Source organism: Bos javanicus, chromosome 13 (genome assembly GCF_032452875.1).
Source record: "Bos javanicus breed banteng chromosome 13, ARS-OSU_banteng_1.0, whole genome shotgun sequence".
NCBI classification, from domain to species: domain Eukaryota; kingdom Metazoa; phylum Chordata; class Mammalia; order Artiodactyla; family Bovidae; genus Bos; species Bos javanicus.
Genome location: NC_083880.1, coordinates 80,909,193 through 80,927,082, shown reverse-complemented (window position 1 = coordinate 80,927,082; position 17,890 = coordinate 80,909,193). Strand labels below are relative to the sequence as shown.

At 45.1% G+C, this 17,890-nt stretch overlaps 1 protein-coding gene across 2 annotated transcripts in view; it reads right to left on the bottom strand.

Annotated features, from left to right (window-relative positions):
• TSHZ2 (teashirt zinc finger homeobox 2) overlaps positions 1-17,890 on the bottom strand; it is a 496,422-nt gene that overhangs the window by 83,025 nt on the left and 395,507 nt on the right. The window lies entirely within an intron of this gene.

Sequence of the window (17,890 nt, the reverse complement as noted above, 5' to 3'; positions counted from 1 at the left end):
ACAACTAAGACAAATGCCATGTAACTGCAATTTTACGATAACCTCAAACCCTGAAGATGATGCTGTGAAAGTGCTGCACTCAACATGCCAGCAAATACAGAAAACTCAGCAGTGGCCACAGGACTGGAAAAGGTCAGTTTTCATTCCAATCCCAAAGAAAGGCAATGCCAAAGAATGCTCAAACTACCACACAATTGCACTCATCTCACATGGTAATAAAGTAACGCTCAAAATTCTCCAAGCCAGGCTTCAGCAATACGTGAACCATGAACTTCCAGATGTTCAAGCTGGTTTTAGAAAAGGCAGGGGAACCAGAGATCTAATTGCCAACATCCATCTGCTGGATCATGGAAAAAGCAAGAGAGTTCCAGAAAAACATCTATTTCTGCTTTCTTGACTATGCCAAAGCCTTTCACTGTGTGGATCACAATAAACTGTAGAAAATTCTGAAAGAGATGGGAATACCAGACCGCCTGACCTGCCTCTTGAGAAAGCTATATGCAGGTCAGGAAGCAACAGTTAGAACTGGACATGGAACAACAGACTGGTTCCAAATAGGAAAAGGAGTACGTCAAGGCTGTATATTGTCACCCTGCTTATTTAACTTCTATGCAGAGTACATTGTGAGAAACGCAGGGCTGGAAGAAGCACAAGCTGGAATCAAGATTGCTGGGAGAAATATCAATAACTTTAGATATGCAGATGACACCACCATTATGGCAGAAAGTGAAGAAGAACTAAAGAGCCTCTTGATGAAAGTGAAAGAGCAGAGTAAAAAATTGGCTTAAAGCTCAACATTCATAAAACTAAGATCATGGCATCCAGTCCCATCACTTCATGGCAGATAGATGGGGAAACAGTGGAAACAGAGTCAGACTTTATTTTTCTGGGCTCCAAAATCACCGTAGATGGTGATTGCAGCCATGAAATTAAAAGATGCTTACTCCTTGGAAGGAAAGTTATGACCAACCTAGATAGCATATTCAAAAGCAGAGACATTACTTTGCCAACAAAGGTCTGTCTAGTCAAGGCTATGGTTTTTCCAGTGGTCATGTATGCATGTGAGAGTTGGACTATAAAGAAAGCTGAGTGCTGAAGAATTGATGCTTTTGAACTGTGGTGTTGGAGAAGACTCTTGAGCATCCCTTGGACTGCAAGGAGATCCAACCAGTCCATCCTAAAGGAGATCAGTCCTGGGTGTTCACTGGAAGGACTGATGTTGAAACTGAAACTCCAATACTTTGGCCACCTGATGCAAAGAGCTGACTCATTGGAAAAGACCCTGATGCTGGGAGGGATTGGGGGCAGGAGGAGAAGGGGACGACAGAGGATGAGATGGTTGGATGGCACCATCGACTTGATGGACATGGGTTTGGGTATACTCCAGGAGTTGGTGATGGACAGGGAGGCCTGGTGTGCTGTGGTTCATGGGGTCACAAAGAGTTGGACATGACTGAGCGACTGAACTGAACTGAACTGAACTGATGGTTTAAAAGTTGATTTGAGGATGCTGAGTAAAGCAGAAGCGACCTGGCTCATCACTGTGTCTGTTTTCTGGCCAGGGAGTGTTTTGACTTATAACTGGGCAAAACAGGCACTGTGCAATCATTTTGTAATATTGAACACAAGCCCAGAGGGGTCAGGCTCCTTTGCTGAAGTCACACAGCTGGGAAGCGGTAAGGCTGGGACTAGTTGTCAGGACTGGAGATGGCAAAGTCAGCACACAGCTCACAGCCGCTACTCTGGCAGGGCTTCAGGGGTGTTACAAAAGTGAAGCCGTAAAGATGGTGTGTGGTGCTCTGTGACAACTTAGAGGGGTGGGATGGGGAGGGAGCCACAAGAGGGAGGGACATATATACTCCTGTGGCTGATTCATGGTGATTATTGCAGAAAGCAACACAATATTGTCAAGCAGTTATCCTTGAATTATAAACAAATACATTGAAAAAAAAGAGAGAGAAGATATGGACTGTCTGATGCTCTCTCCACCAAAAAATGCAATCGTTAAAGATGCTGTATTCTCATCTTAGTTTGATTTGGACAAATACGGCCGCATGTGGCTGAAACGGGTGGCTCTATTCACGAATCCATCTGGGGCTCAGTTCCGCTTTCCTTCTTTCTGGGGTTTCCAGCCCGGATCAAACCTCTCGCCAACTGTAATGAATGTCTTCCTCTCTCCCACTTTCGTCCCTTCCTGCTATTTGTCTGTAAGCAAGAGCCGACTCACAGCTCCCAACAGTGAGCTCCTGACATAAATTTCCCTGTATTTCTGGAAGGAAACCCTCCATCTCACGGCTCCTCGGGGAACCTGGTTGGCGCTCACACCTCCCCTTGGCCAAGGTCACAGGCGCTTTCCCAGGGGCATCGCTCTGACCGCCTCAGGTTTCCAACACGGCGAAAAGGCTGAGCAGAGTCTCGGGTGGATTCCCACGTCATCCCGAGAGCGTTCTGGGAAGGTTTCAAATTGCACATATCAGATCTGGCTTCTTCAGGAAGCCTAAGCCTTTGAGTTACCTCCTGAAATTATATTAAGGGAACAGCTAATCATTTATCACGGTAAACTTCCAGAACTGAAATAACCAGCAAGCTTAAATAAATGAGGTATTTAGGAGGAAATGGGAATGGTGCATGTTTGTTTTTTGTAAGAAACAGTCAGGCAGTTGTAAAATAAAAGTCATGCAGATGCATCCGCCTCCACTGAACTAGGGTAGGCGCCGGCATTAGGGGTGTACTCAGGTCGATTGCAAACTGTAAGTAAAGCCATGCCTGATGTCCGTGTAGTCTTTCTGGTATATGAAGCATTTACACAGTCTTCCAAGGGCCCTGGAAAGCAGGGGTTGATCTTGTTGTTTCCGTTGCTCAGTCCTGTCTGACTCTTTGCGACCCTGTGGACTGCAGCCCGCCAGGCTCCTCGGTCCATGGGATTCTCCAGGCAAGAATACTGGAGTGGGTTGTCATGCCCTCCTCCAGGGAGCTTCCCAACCCAGGGATGAAACCTGCATCTCTTTCATCCCCTGCACTGGCTCAGGTGGTGGGATAACATTGGGATGACTCTTTGATTTGTTTCTCCTTTTTCTTCAGTTCCTTTAACCCCATGACTGTTGCCCTTTTGGAGGGTAGTTACAGAGAAGCCCAAGGGGCCTGGCATAAACAATTGATTTGGTAAAAGACTTTCTCAGTTGATCTTTATCTTCACTCATCCCCAACCTCAGTGTTAGAGGGGCACATAAGAGTCTGCATAGGGTGGGCTTGAAATATAATCAGAATTGACGAAAGCAGCATAGTCATCACTCTTATTATAAATATTTCGTCCTTCCTTGGGATAGAGAGGATTTCCCAATAAAACTAATATAATAATAATAGTCATTATTATTAAAAAATAGAAACATGTACAACTGGTACTCTCTTGAGACTTCACATAAATAATCCCTTTTAATCTCCAAAAAAGAGGTTACCTGCTTGCTCAGTTAAATGTTAGCAATGAAGGTTATTTTTCAATTAAACCAATCAATTGGATAATTAATCTGGATTGATCTAAGCTTGAAAAGTGAATTCTGCATACCCACCCTCTCTGCCTATTACTATTTTCATTATATTTTATTAAATGAAGGATGTGGACTTCTCTTTTGCCTTGTCTGTTATTAATAGAAACAGTCTCAGCTCTATATAGACTAGGGCTTCACAACTCTCAACAATCTGGGAAAAAACTTTCTTGCATTTTACCATGTCTGAGAGCTATCCCTGTGTTCAATCGTTTCCTTAAAATTCCTTTCAGAAAAATTAACATGGCTTTAAGAAGCTTCGCCTTGTTCTAAGGACCAGTTCATAATATCGTGGGGCCATGAGATGCATTTTTATTTATGGAGATAGTGGTAAAGAACCCGCCTGCCAACAAAGGAGAAGTAGGAGACTCAGGTTGGATCCCTGTGTGGGCAAGATCCCCTGGAGGAGGAGATGACAGCCCACTCCAGTATTCTTGCCTGGAGAATCCCATGGACAGAGGAGCCTGCGGGGCTACAGTCTGTAGGGTCACAGAGTCGGTCACATACACACGAAAGATAGTACATAACTGCTAAGGAAAGTCCAACACTGTCCACATGTTACCTAAAATCACCGCTGCTGAAAATAGTAGGAAGAGTCCTACACGTTTGGAAACACTGGTATAGAAGAACTTCCTAAGTGTTAGATAAACCTTTCATAGCATACACACACACACACACACACTTGATCAACCTTTAAGTTTGTCTTTCCTTGAAGTTGGTGACATTGACGTTGGAATGACCTGAATTACTTTCACTGGGTAAACACAGATTATAGTGGCTATTTTTGTGAACTGGTTTCTCAAGACTAGTTTTGGACAGGCCAGAACTTTTTGCTACATGTTCCCTTTCCAAGTCCTTTTTCCATGGTTTGCTACATTTTTGATACCTCAGTGATTTGTCCACTTTGGCGTAGGATCTTACATGAGGGAAATCCATGGCACGATCATAAAGCTTCTGGAAGGAAGAGGATTTTAATCACAGATGTCTTTGATGATTATTAACCAGCAAGCCCCTTGGAAGAAAACTATTTTCCCCATAGACTCTTGGGGTTGTTTTGACTTTTCCCCCGCTGGTGTCAAAGGTGTCTCTTAGAAACTTTCCCATTTAATTGCTGTTTAATTCCTAAAGCATTGCTTCAATTACACAGACTGATTTATGGCACCATTGGGCTTCTCTTGGTGAAGACATCCCAAGAGACTGTCCACTGTTAATTGACTGATTTTAAACCAGCTCATCTCTTCCGCTCCATGAACTTCTGACTGTGCTGAGGAGCCTCTGAAATTCTATGTTCTTGAGTCTGTGTCACATTACTTTCCATGACTCAAAATTAACCCAGTAATTTGAATGACAACTTTATTCATTTGCTTTCTCATTCTGTGTATTGATGGCCTTTTATGCAGCAAGCACTGTGTTAGGTAAAAGAGATGAAAAAGGCAAAACAGACAATAATTAAAAAAAAAAAAAAAGAACCCTATGGTACCTGTTTTCACCAGGTGGTTATTCTGGTGTTTGAGTAAGCCAGGTAGGATAGGAAATATTGAATCCAGTGTTTCCCAAGAAAGAATACTTTTCCACAATTTTTCCATACTTTTGATCATCTCTAAATTATTTTTCTTTAGCAACTTTATATCAACTCACTTTAAAAATGTAATTAGAATATTTAGCTTGTTCTAAGCAGCATCTGCCTCTTGAGAAACCTGTATGCAGGTCAGGAAGCAACAGTTAGAACTGGACATGGAACAACAGACTGGTTCCAAATAGGAAGAGGAGTACGTCAAGGCTGTATATTGTCACCCTGCTTATTTAACTTCTATGCAGAGTACATCGTGAGAAACGCTGGGCTGGAGGAAGCACAAGCTGGAATCAAGATTGCCAGGAGAAATATCAACAACCTCAGATATGCAGATGACCCCACCCTTATGGCAGAAAGTGAAGAGGAACTCAAAAGCCTCTTGATGAAAGTGAAAGTGGAGAGTGAAAAAGTTGGCTTAAAGCTCAACATTCAGAAAACGAAGATCGTGGCATCCGGTCCCATCACTTCATGGGAAATAGATGGGGAAACAGTGGAAACAGTGTCAGACTTTTATTTTTTTGGGTTCCAAAATCACTGCAGATGGTGATTGCAGCCATGAAATTAAAATATGCTTACTCCTTGGAAGGAAACTTATGACCAACCTAGATAGCATATTGAAAAGCAGAGATATTACTTTGCCAACAAAAGTCCATCTAGTCAAGGCTATAGTTTTTCCAGTGGTCATGTATGGATGTGAGAGTTGGACTGTGAAGAAAGCTGAGCGCCAAAGAATTGATGCTTTTGAACTGTGGTGTTAGAGAAGATTCTTGAGAGTCCCTTGGACTGCAAGGAGATCCAACCAGTCCATTCTGAAGGAGATCAGCCCTGGGATTTCTTTGGAAGGAATGATGCTAAAGCTGAAACTCCAGTACTTTGGCCACCTGATGCGAAGAGTTGACTCATTGGAAAAGACTCTGATGCTGGGAGGGATTGGGGGCAGAAGGAAGAGGGGACAACAGAGGATGAGATGGCTGGATGGCATCACTGACTTGATGGACGTGAGTCTGAGTGAACTCCGGGAGTTGGTGATGGACAGGGAGGCCTGGCGTGCTGCGATTCATGGGGTCGCAGAGTCGAACACGACTGAGCGACTGAACTGAACTGAACTGAAGCAGCATCTGTGAAGTAACAGCTTCCATGTGGCAGTTATATTTTTATATATTTTAAAATACATATTAAAATAAATTTTATAATGAATAAATGGACAAATAAAAGAGTTCATTAATCTTATTACCTCAGGTATTTTCACTTATTACCAGAGGTGTACGTTTTACATTTTGGAGAATACTGAGTTAATTTTCAGATGCATGAATTGAACTCCTGTCATGAGAAAAGGACTCCCTGGGCTGTGCGTTCGTCCTGAAGGGTCAGCTGCTGCTGCTGCTTATGTGCCGGGTCGCGTCCGACTCTGCGACCCCGTGGACTGCAGCCCACCAGGCTCCTCTGTCCATGGGCTTTCCCTGGCAAGAATACTGGAGTGGGCTGCCATTTCCTCCTCCACGGCATCTTTCTGACCTAGGGATCGAACCCAGGCCTCCCGCATTGCAGGCAGATTCTTTACCAGCTGAGCCAACAGGGAAACCCACGAATGTCCAGAGTCTACATTAAAACAGGGAGAAAACCTGGTGGGACTGAAAAGTGCAAATTCAGCATGGATTGGAAGAGATGCTTTTTTCTGGCTTCCAGCCCCAGGCTTGGGAGATTTTGAAACTTTCCTTGGCTAATATTTTATCTTAGTTCTCTGCATTGTGCCATATTATTTTAATCTGTTAATCACGTCGCAGAAGCTAGCTTTCCTTTCATCTTAGGATATTCCGTCTTCACTTCTCCTTAGCCCTTTTCCCTTGTATGCTGTTGAGGCTGTCAGATAACCCAGAAGTGGGCAAACTATGGCCCCGGGGTTTGGCCAATAGCCTGTTTTTGTAAATAAAGTTTTATTAACACACAAGCACACCCACTTGTTTACATATCAGCTGTGGCTGTAACGGCAGAGTTGAGTAGTTGGAACGGAGGCTGTGAGATCTGCAAAGCCTAAAATATTTGCTGTCTACCCTCGGCTCTACAAGGAAGAGCTGAGAGAGCGCTGATTCGTCTGGGAACTTTTTGGAGAACGAGAGCCGTTAGGGAAGGGGAGGATGTAAGGCTTTCCTAAATGCTACGTTCTGCAAGAAGACGGCAAAATCACTGCAGGAGACACTCAGGGCAAAAAAAAAATCTTTTTTTTTTCCTGTTTAGATAATTTTATTATACTTGCAGTGAATCTATAAATCAAATAAAAAAATCTGGAACTGGGGTTTCGTTCACAGGTTTGTTCCTTCTTTACACCATCATGTGAGATGTTTTCCTCATGTGAAGAGAGTAAGGTTATGCTCTCGAAAGGGATTAGAAAGTGTTATACCATGAGAACCAAACCCTGACTTCCACAAGCCTTGGTTAAAACCTGGACTTTTGAACTAGACTTGCAATGACTCCTTGCCTGTTTTCATAGGGCCAGATGTGTCTTGTTGTCAATCAAGCTTACCGTGATGGGATGGAGCAGACTGACCTGCAGCATCTTTGGAAGAATAAAGATGGTCACACATTTCTTTGCTATTCTTCCCATCAAAAAGAGTCTGTTTCCACTGTTTTTGAATCTGCCCTGCTGCTAAGTCGCTTCAGTCGTGTCCGACTCTGTGCCATCCCATAGACAGCAGCCGACCAGGCTCCCCCATCTCTGGGATTCTCCAGGCAAGAACACTGGAGTGGGTTGCCATTTCCTTCTCCAAAAGGCCTGTAACTCACTTTGACCTACAGAATGCAACAGAAGTGACTTCCAAGCTAGGTCATAAAAAGCTTTGCAACTTCTGTGGGTCTCATGGAAAGTCAGTATCATGTAAGAAGCCTGATACACGCCCATGGTGTGAGGAAGCTAAAGCAGCCATGTAGGGAGGCTGAGGAGGGGGGCAGCGAGACCCAGCCAGCTCCCGGTTGGGCCAACCATCCCAAGACAGTTGGTCCCCATGAGGACCTATTAGCCATAGCGACTTTCTTTCTCATCTTTATTTTTTTTTCCTTTGGCCATACTGTGCAGCTTTCGGGATCTTAGTTCCCTCGCCAGGGATGGAACTTACGCCCCTGGCAGGGGAAGCACAGTGTCCTAGCCACTGGACTGCAGGGAAGCCCCTATTTCTCATCTTTAAACACAGCAGTGCTTCACGTCCAGAAGCTCAGTCGTGCTGATGCCATTCCCCGCTGGGTTGACTTCTCTCCTTCCTACTGCCTTTTCCAGGAGAGTCTTCTCTGCCTCCCAAGACTAGGGAGCAAAGACTCTCACAACAGTGTGGGCTTCTTGATAACACCAACCTCGGCTGGCCGCTCTCTGTGCACTGCGCTGATGAACACCTTCTCCCTTGCTGGATGGCGAGACCCGGGAGGGTTCTGTTTCCACTGCTGCTGCCATGTCAGTATTCGGCATAAGAGGCGCTCGATAAATGAAAGAATAAACGAACACATGAAGGCAGAGGGGCAACATGGGTTCACACTCAGTACCACGGTTTAGGTCTTAGATGGAGGGAAAAAGCGGAAAGATTCAGCACTTCTCAGATCCTGTAGTATTTAGGAGATGGCTTGAACTGACACAGGTCCAGAGGCCAGTGCAGAAAACATGATTTCAGTGAAAGAGAGTCTCTCACAACTGTCCTCATGAGGACAGAGGACAATCTGCAATTGGCTAACATCTTGTCTCACGGTCTTGATGCCGTGAGGATGGAGAGATGGAAAGAGCGGGCAGTTCTGTGGCTCCCTCGCGAGGCTTCCAGCAACAGCTTGCCCGTGTGCTGTGTCGTACTTCTCTTCCTCAGCAGGTTCAAAGGAGACAGAAATGCTACGAAGACTAATGGGAGGCTATAGAAAGATTTATTGGACAATTACCAATGTTTTTCCTCACTCAGCTCTCCTTTAGTAAGTCATTATTTCATTTGGGGAATAAGTGCCGCTCACACCACCCCCCGGATCCTGTCATCTCATCTCCGAGCTTTACGCTAGTTTGTCGCCTTGATTTGTAGACGTAGGTAGACTGTGGATCGGAACAATTTCTCACTAACTGAATTTGAGTTTTATTCTCCTGTCATTTTCATACGCATGAAGATAAGATTTGGAATGATTCTCTGCTTTTCAAACTGCGATCCTTTGTGGGCCACCTTCATAATATTTTTGCCATATTCCAGAACTTATTTTTTTTATTATTCTCTTAATACTTAAAAAATTGACCAGTTTTTAAAAAGTATCAACCTATGTCGTAATTCTCACAATCATGGGTTTGATTGGTTCATGTATGTATGTGTGTGTGTGTGTGTGTGTACAACTGTCAGTGAAATAAATGCCCCAAAATTATAATTAAAAACATGCCCATCAAAGCTATATTTTCATGAATTATGACTTGGGCTAAAGCTATGTCAAAAAGTAGAAGTTCTATTTCAACTTAAAGTAATCCATGAAATTAAAAGACACTTGCTCCTTGGAAGGAAAACTACGACAAACTTAGACAGCATACGAAAAAGCAGAGACATCCATCACTTTGCTGATGAACGTCTATATAATCAAAGCTATGGTTTTTCCAGTAGTCATGTACGGATCTAAGAGTTGGGCAGTAAAGAAGTCTGAGCACTGCAGAAATGATGCTTTCAAATTGTGATGCTGGAGAAGACTCTTGTGAATCCTTTGGACAGCAAGGCGATCAAACCAGCCAATCCTAAAGGCAATCAACCCTGAATATTCATTGGAAGGACTGATGTTGAAACTGAAAGTCCATTACTTTAGCCACCTGATTCAGTGAACTGACTCAATGGAAAAGACCCTGATGCTGGGAAAGATTGAAGGCAAAAGAAAAGGGTGGCAGAGGATGAGATGGGTTAGATAGCATCACCGACTCAATGCACATGAATCTGAGCAAACCTCCGGAGAGGGTGAAGAACAGGGGAGTCTGGCGTGCTGCCGTCCATTGGGCTGCAAAGAGACACAACTTAGCGAACAGCAACTAGTTTCTGTGGTATATACACAGTTCGGAAAACCATGCTAAAATCCAAGGTGAGCTATTCCTTTTCATAGGAAGCCAGTCTGAAATTGCTGCTGTAAAGGTAACTCCTGGCCCAGGAAGACTGTTGGCTTACATTTCACCTGAATCCCACCCAGATCCTGGTTCCAGAAGCCTGCTGCTGCTGACATGTGGCTCTGACTTTACAAAAACCTCACTCACGGAATCTTAGAGACATCCATGAGTCCTTGCTTTCTTTAGGATTCCACTATCAGCTGAAGCATTAGCGAAGCCTGTGGATTCACCTGAAGATGTGTCCTGAATTTCCCACTATCTCTCATGACCTCCACCCACCTCTAAGTCCGCATCGTCTCTCCTGGAGTTGATGGCATCACCCTCCTAACTGGGCTCCTCATTCCCACTCCTCTGGAAGCACAAGAAGAAAGCCATTTCCAGGCTGTTATTATGTATTGGATGCAAATAAACTCTCATTAGGGAAATAAGAGGAAAGACAGTTTGAATATTTAAAACACTTGGAACACAAATGATGGAAGAAAAAAGACCAGAATTGTTGGGTGGCCTCATAATAACATCTCAGGTCAAAATCACAGAGTCCTTTTTAAAATCTCACTGAACGTATTTTCTTCATAATTTGTCATTCCTTTTGGACATAGCATACAGGGTGATTTTAAATGGATATGATATAAGAATAAACACCAAACCAGTCAAAGAAGTCAGCAAATGTTCGGAATTATAGAAAACCAAAGAAATGGGCTCTAATTGCATCATTATCTAATCTCTGTACTTTTGAATACCGTTGCTAAGAATGGACTCACTCATCTTATGTCATTATCTTTTCTTGTGAACTTTTCCATTTTCCCCCAAGAACAAGACATCCATATTTCAGGGCTTGCTGTGTTTTGTCGTGCAAAGCAGTAAAAAGACTCATCAGAAACATGATGGAAAGGAAACTCACAAAGATCTGGAGTTAGAAAAGGCCATCAAGGAATATGATTGGGAAAGGCCTGGAACACTTTTCTTCCAAGTTCTTTATTCACTGGGACAAAGAAAGTGAAAAAGTGGTTTGGTTTTCTTCCTCTGAGCGCTCTATTTCAGGATTTCTATAGGTAGTTTTTCAGAAGGGTCTACTGGAGCTTGAAGTCTACAAGTCAGGAGCTATCAAGTTTAAAAATGGCAGAGGAAATAAAGCCCTCTTTTTCTCTTGAAATATTTTACCACTAATGACATTTTCAAGTTCACACTGGATTTTAAATTGGCGTAGATGTTTGGAAGTTGATACAAGCGTCTTGAGAAAGTAACTGGGTAGAAAGTTTAACAATGATTCTTAAAAAAAGCCAGAAAAGTTTTATTCACAGCGTTAGGCAGTTGGAAGGGACCTTATTGGTAGTAGAATCTGTATCAGGTTGAATAGAGTCATTCTCAAATTCAAGATGATCGGATGAGAATGAATCAGTCCACCGATTGGTGTCCTTAAGAGATGAGGCGAAAACACAGGCACCCACCCAGTAGAAGGAGATGCTGAGGGATGCAGCTACAAGCCAAGGGACCCCGAGATAGATGGGAACCCCCAGAAGCGAGGAAGTTTCCTCCTCTAGAACCTGCGAGGGGAGGGTGCCCTGCTGACACCTTGACTTCAGACTTCTAGCTTCCAGAACCCTGAAAGAATACACTTCTGTGGTTTCTGCCACTCAGCACATGATACTTTGTACGGCAGCTCTGAAAAATCACGCAACACAGTTCAGAGAACATGACCCGGGTCTCAGGGCCAGGAGAAGGCACTTTAGAAATCCACAGCAGAAAAAAAAAAAAAAAAGAAATCCACAGCAGGTCTCTTCCACTTACGTTCACTTCCTGGAGAGACAGACACCCTTAACTTGACAGAGTAGATTTTTTTTTTTTGATTGGAGGATAATTGCCTTACAATGCTGTATTGGTTTCTGCTGTACAACAGTGTGAACCAGTTATGTGTATACATACACATATAACTGTGGATACTATATGTATATATATGCATAGAGCCGTGTATACCATATGTATACATACACATATAGCCGTGTATGCCATATGTATACATATAACCATGTATACCATATGTATACATATACATATAGCCATGTATACCATATGCACACATATACATACACATATAACCATGTATACCATATGTATACATACACATATAGCCGTGTATGCCATATGTATACATGTACATATAGCCCCTCCCTCTGGGGCCTCCCTCCCATCCCCACCCCCGATCCCAGCCCTCTGGGTCATCACAGAGCACCCAGCTGAGCTCCCTGTGTCACACAGCAGCCTCCCACCAGCTATCTGTTGTACACACGGGGGTGTATACATGTCGGTGCTCCTCTCTCAGTCTGTCCCACCCCCTCCTTCCCCTGCTGTGTTCACAAGTCTGTTCTCTGTGTCTGAGTCTCTATTGTCACACTGCAAACAGGCTCATCAGTCCTGTCTTTCTAATTTGCATATATATATATATACACAGAAGCAGGTTTTAATCCTATTACAATTCTCAGATTTCTAGGCCAGAATCTCCATTTTTAAGAATTCATAATAGAGCCATATTCATCTGTAGAGGGTTTGATTGCATCCCCCCTGAAAGTCACATTCGAGTCCGGATGGGTGTGACCTGTGAATGTGACCTTGCTTGGAAGTGGGGCCTTTGCAGCTGTCATCAGGTTACGATGGGTCCTCCTGGATCAGGGTGGGCGACACTCATGCATGGCAGACTTGATAAGGAGAAGACCCTGAGACACAGAGGAGAAGGCCATGTTAGGGAGGAGGCCGAGGTTGGCGTGTTGCAGCTGGAGAGTCCGACTCAGAGCTGGGAGCTGGAGGATGCTGAGCCACCCTGCCCTGGAGCCCCCAAGGAGCACGGCCTTGTCTGCACCGTGATCCCGCACTTCTGGGCCTCCAAGACCTGAGAGGGTGTGTTTTTGCACTTCAAGTCACCCAGTTCAGTTCAGTCGCTCAGTCGTGTCCGACTCTTTGCGACCCCATTAACTGCAGCACACCAGGCCTCCCTGTCCATCACCAACTCCTGGAATTCACCCAATCTCATGTCCATCGAGTTGGTGATGCCATCCAGCCATCTCATCCTCTGTCATCACCTTCTCCTCCTGCCCCCAATCCCTCCCAGCATCAGAGTCTTTTCCAGTGAGTTAAATCTTTGCATCAGGTGGCCAAAGTATTGGAGTTTCAGCTTTAGCATCATTCCTTCCAAAGAAATCCCAGGGCTGATCTCCTTCAGAATGGACTGGTTGGATCTCCTTGCAGTCCAAGGGACTCTCAAGAGTCTTCTCCAACACCACAGTTCAAAAGCATCAATTCTTCGGCACTCAGCTTTCTTCACAGTCCAACTCTCACACCCATACATGACTACTTGAAAAACCATAGCCTTGACTAGATGGATCTTTGTTGGCAAAGTAATGTCTCTGCTTTTTAATATGCTCTCTAGATTGGTCATAACTTTCCTTCCAAGGAGTAAGCGTCTTTTAATTTCATGGCTGCAGTCACCATCTGCAGTGATTTTGGAGTCCAAAAAATAAAGTCTGACACTGCTTCCACCATTTCCCCATCTATTTCCCATGAAGTGATGGGACCAGATGCCATGATCTTCGTTTCCTGAATGTTGAGCTTTAAGCCAACTTTTCACTCTCCTCTTTCATTTTCATCAAGAGGCTTTTGAGTTCCTCTTCACTTTCTGCCATAAGGGTGGGGTCATCTGCATATCTGAGGTTGTTGATATTTCTCCTGGCAATCTTGATTCCAGCTTGTGCTTCTTCCAGCCCAGCGTTTCTCATGATGTACTCTGCATAGAAGTTAAATAAGCCGCTAAGTCACTTCAGTCGTGTCCGACTCTGTGCGACCACATAGACGGCAGCCCACCAGGCTCCCCCGTCCCTGGGGTTCTCCAGGCAAGAGTACTGGAGTGGGTTGCCATTTCCTTCTCCAATGCAGGAAAGTGAAAAGTAAAAGTGAAGTCGCTCAGTCGTGTCCGACTCTTAGCGAACCCATGGACTGCAGCCTACCAGGCTCCTCCATCCATGGGATTTTCCAGGCAAGAGTACTAGAGTGGGGTGCCATTGCCTTCTCCGGTTAAATAAGCAGGGTGACAATATACAGCCTTGACATACTCCTTTTCCTATTTGGAACCAGTCTGTTGTTCCATGTCCAGTTCTAACTGTTGCTTCCTGACCTGCATATAGCTTTCTCAAGAGGCAGGTCAGGTGGTCTGATATTCCCATCTCTTTCAGAATTTTCCACGGTTTATTGTGATCCACACAGTCAAAGGCTTTGGCATAGTCAAGAAAGCAGAAATAGATGTTTTTCTGGAACTCTCTTGCTTTTTCCATGATCCAGCGGATGTTGGCAATTTGATCTCTGGTTCCTCTGCCTTTTCTAAAACCAGCTTGCACATCAGGAAGTTCACAGTTCACATATTGCTGAAGCCTGCTTGGAGAATTTTGAGCATGACTTTACTAGCGTGTGAGATGAGTGCAATTGTGTGGTAGTTTGAGCATTCTTTGGCATTGCCTTTCTTTGGGATTGGATTGAAAACTGACCTTTTCCAGTCCTGTGGCCACTGCTGAGTTTTCCAAATTTGCTGGCATATTGAGTGCAGCACTTTCACAGCATCATCTTTTAGGCTTTGAAACAGCTCAACTGGAATTCCATCACCTCCACTAGCTTTGTTCTTAGTGATGTTTTCTAAGGCCCACTTGACTTCACGTTGCAGTAATCCAAGTCTATGCCCGGGCCAGTAATGCTGAAGAAGCTGAATGGTTCTATGACGACCTACAAGACCTTTTAGAACTAACACCCAAAAAAGATGTCCTTTTCAATATAGGCAACTGGAATGTAAAAGTAGGAAGTCAAGAAACACCTGGGGTAGTAGGCAAATTTGGCCTTGGAGTATGGAGTGAAGCAGGGCAAAGGCTAACAGAGTTTTGCCAAGAGAACACACTGGTCATAGCAAACACCCTCTTCCAACAACACAAGAGAAGACTCTACACATGGACATCACCAGATGGTCAACACTTAATCAGATTGATTATATTCTTTGCAGCCAAAGATGGAGAAGCTCTATACAGTCAGCAAAAACAAGACCGGGAGCTGACTGTGGCTCAGATCAAGCCACCCAGTGGGCGTTAATTCATCACAGGGCCCTAGGGCCCTGATAGGCCATTCTACAGCCAACCCCGTCACTCAGGGGTATTTTGGGGCCGTGCATAGTGTGTGTGTGTGCGTGTGCGTGCGCGCGCGCGTATGTGTATGTGGGTGCGCGCGTGTGCGTGCGTGCACGTGTGTGCTTGTGTGCGTATGTGGGTGCGCGCGCGTGTGGGTGTGTGCACATGCGCGTGTGTGTGTGCACGTGCGCAGTTTTAAATGTTTACTATGTGGGTCTTGGGAGAAGGCAATGGCAGCCCACTCCAGTACTCTTGCCTGGAAAATCCCATGGACCGGGGAGCCTGGTAGGCTGCAGTCCATGGGGTCGCTGAGGTTCAGACACGACTGAGCAACTTCACTTCCACTTTTCACTTTCATGCATTGGAGAAGGAAATGGCAACCCACTCCAGCGTTCTTGCCTGGAGAATCCCAGGGACGGGGGAGCCTGGTGGGCTGCAGTTCTGGGGTCGCACAGGGTCGGACACGACTGAAGCGACTTGGCAGCACGTGGGTCTTGGCTGCAGCACGTTTGCTCAGTAGTGGCAGCGCGTGGGCTTAGCTGCTTCTGTGCACGTGGGATCTTCGTTCCCTGACCAGGAATCGAACCCACGTTCCCTGCATTGCAAGGCAGACTCTTAACTACTGGACTGCCAGGGAAGTGCCTTGGTTTTATTTTTAATTGAAATAGTTGCTGACATTTACAAACAGGGAGATTTCACATAAAACCCTGATTTCTGTGTTGTCTTGAAACATCCAGGGAGGTGCGAGTAACCCTGGGGTTTCCCCGTACGTGGTGACCTTGGGGCTCAGCAGAGCTGTCGCTTCGTAAACACCCGTGTGGTCCAGCGCTGAGGTCCCGTTACTCCCCGGGGCCGGGCCCGCTCGGCTGGTTTATCCAGCTGCCCGCTTTCTTTGTCCTTTATGGCTTCATTGACTCAGGATTCTTCTAAACCTCGCTCCTGGTTTTAGAGAGCGGAAAAGTGAAGCCCAGAAATAGCAGCCCGCCGCATGCCCACCCGCGCGTCTGAGACGACGGGCTCCGGGTCCAGGCGCCCGCACGGGCCGCCGCCACCTACAGAATGCCACAAGATGTTCCCGGAGCAGGCGGCACAGACTTCTAGATTTCACAGACCAGCTTCCAAAAATTTCAAGGAATCGACAAAGAGTTTCCCACATTTTATTTTGCCAAGAAAGAATGTTTAAAAAAAAAAGAACACTGCCATACCATCTTTTTCTTTTACAAAAGGTGATTTTATCACCAACAAAGCAGGAAACACACAAGCTCAGTGAAACCTCACTCATGTTCTGAGTGCCTCTCAAATCTCTCCTCCTTCCTTCCTCACCTCCCGTGCCCCTCACCCCCACCCTGGCTTCCTTGCTGTCCTCTGAAAGCACGAGGCCATGGTTGCCTGAGAGTCTGCATGTCCCTGTTCCTTTTCTCTGATACACCTTTCCCCGAGGTCTTCAAGACTCACTTCCTCAAATCACTCGCGTCTCTACTAGAATGTCCCTTACGGTCCATCCTCACCTGACGACATTCTCTGGGCTCCTTTGGATTCTCTGGTTTCTTTTTTTGGATTCTTCCTACTACCACATTGTCCATGTATATTTATTTTCTGTTTACTTGTTCAGGCTCTGATAAGAACTGCAGAGGAACAAGGATTCTGTCTTCTTCAATGCCCAGAAGAGTGCCTGGCACAAGAAGATGCTAATAAATTGTATTGAACTGGATCAAATAAAGTATACCAGACTACACTGACTAAATTTCACTTGCTGTAAAGCCTCTGACATCACCTTCATTTCTGCTCATGTTGCTCAGGACAGGTGAGAATGTTTATCTTATATCGTCACCTATCCATTTGTGGTTTGACTCTTGACCCATGCTGTGGTGGTAGGGTTCCCCTGGGATTTGAACCCCTGCTGGTCTTTTGATTTGGGATAGCAGTAGTCAAAGACCCGGTAGCTTTCGACTGCTCACCCTCCCCTAAAAGAACCCTGTGTGTGTGTGCTCCGTCGCTCAGTCATGTCCAACTCTTCGACCCCACTGACTGTAGCCCCCCAGGCTCCTCTGTCCATGGAGTTTTCCAGGCAAGAATACTGGAGCGGGTTGCCATTTCCTCCTCCAGGGGATCTTCTCCATCCAGGGATCGAACCCCCATCTCTGGCATCTCCTGCACTGGCAGGCAGATTCTTTACCACTGCATAACCTGGGAAGCCCCAAAGAACCCTATATCCAATCAAAAGACATGTAAGTGAAAAAGCTCTCACCAAAACCCCACCAGACAGCGACCCTTTAGGGGGGCTTCTACAAGCTTCTGTAGTGACCTGTCCCAGGGCAGGCGGGAAATTATGCATGAATCCAAACACATACATCACATACAAAGTGCACAAAATGTACACTGCATCTGTGTTCATCATTTTTTAATACCTGAAGTTCATGAAACTATAAAAATAAATAGATTTGTCTTTGGTTTTCATTTCTAGTCATCAGCTTGTCAGGGAAGAAAGAAGAAAGAAAAACTGTAACTTTATTCTCAGCAGTGCTTACCATCTCAG